This window comes from Mustelus asterias, unplaced genomic scaffold (assembly GCF_964213995.1).
Source record: "Mustelus asterias unplaced genomic scaffold, sMusAst1.hap1.1 HAP1_SCAFFOLD_1954, whole genome shotgun sequence".
In the NCBI taxonomy this organism is placed as follows: Eukaryota; Metazoa; Chordata; class Chondrichthyes; order Carcharhiniformes; family Triakidae; genus Mustelus; species Mustelus asterias.
The window spans coordinates 57,501-58,694 of record NW_027591899.1 but is presented as its reverse complement, the minus strand read 5'-3'; the positions used below and the strand labels follow the sequence as shown (position 1 = coordinate 58,694).

The following is a 1,194-nucleotide window of genomic DNA, read 5'->3' as shown; positions in this document are numbered from 1 at the left end:
ACCAGAGAACTCTGCCTCTGGCTGTTGCGGGGCGTGACGGCGCGTGGCGGGCCCCGGCCCCTCACCCACGCCGGCACTCAACGCCTGCGAGCGCCCTGATTCCTCCTTTTTTTCGCTTGATTGTCGCTCGAGTGCGTGCGCCTCCGGGCTCACGCCGTGGTACGCGCCAGGCTGGGGCTCCACCGTCACGTCGGCGGGGGAGCGTTTTGCGCGTCCCAGGATCGGGCAACCGATCCGAAACCCGATACAACTTTTAGCGGTGGATCACTCGGCTCGTGCGTCGATGAAGAACGCAGCTAGCTGCGAGAATTAATGTGAATTGCAGGACACATTGATCATCGACACTTTGAACGCACTTTGCGGCCCCGGGTTCCTCCCGGGGCTACGTCTGTCTGAGGGTCGCTTGACAATCAATCGCACTTCGCGCGCATCCGTGCGCCGAAGAGCGCGGCTGGGGTGTCGCAGAGGTGCCGTCCTCTCTGTCCCCCTAAGTGCAGACCCAGAGTAATCCGCGTCGGAGAGCTTGACCTCTTGGGTGCCGGCGTCCGCCTCCGGGCTCGTCGGCACTGCCCGCTCCCGCACTGGCCCAGCCACCTCGGGGTCGCCGGCACGGCTGTCATCGGGTTGCCAGAGAGAGAGAACGTGACTGCCTCGCTGCCGGGACCGTGTGTGCCTTCCGTTAGGCTCGGGCCAGGGGGGTTGACTCTCTGTTGATGTGTGTGTGTGGCTCGTCCACGGGAAGGATCCGCAAGAGTTGGCTCGGTTGGGTGCTCCGGCACAGAGAGTGAGAGAGTGGAGTGACTGTCCGCTGGACGTCTCCGGACACGTTGCCTCGCGTGGTCCGTGCTCGGTTGCCTGCCGGTGGGTTGCCGTGGCCGTTCAGTGCCGTCGCGTGGAGGACGGCAGCTTGACGCGTGTGACGCTTGATGCCTGGATCGGTGCTCGGTCGTGCCGTGCTTTTCTTCCCTCTGTTGCGCGTGCGAGTGCTTGCATTTTTGTCGTGGGAATCCGTGGCGGTTGGGTGTCGTTGCTTGTGTTGCGCTGGAGCTGCGGCTCCTTCCACACTCCGCAGCCCACCCTCTGCCGTTGCGGTTCTGGGGCAATGTGCCTGCGCCCGCGTTCAACGTGTGCCTTGGGTTCGAATCGTCGCAGAGCCGACTTGGCCGTGTGGTCCTCGCTCCGGTGTCTCCCCGT

General features: G+C 64.5%; 1 non-coding gene across 1 annotated transcript; it reads left to right on the top strand.

Moving 5' to 3' along the window:
• The first annotated feature begins 248 nt into the window (after positions 1–248).
• LOC144489042 (5.8S ribosomal RNA) lies at positions 249–402 on the top strand. Its single transcript, XR_013496823.1, has one exon. It is a non-coding gene; the product is annotated as a 5.8S ribosomal RNA (ribosomal RNA).
• Positions 403–1,194: the final 792 nt, after the last annotated feature.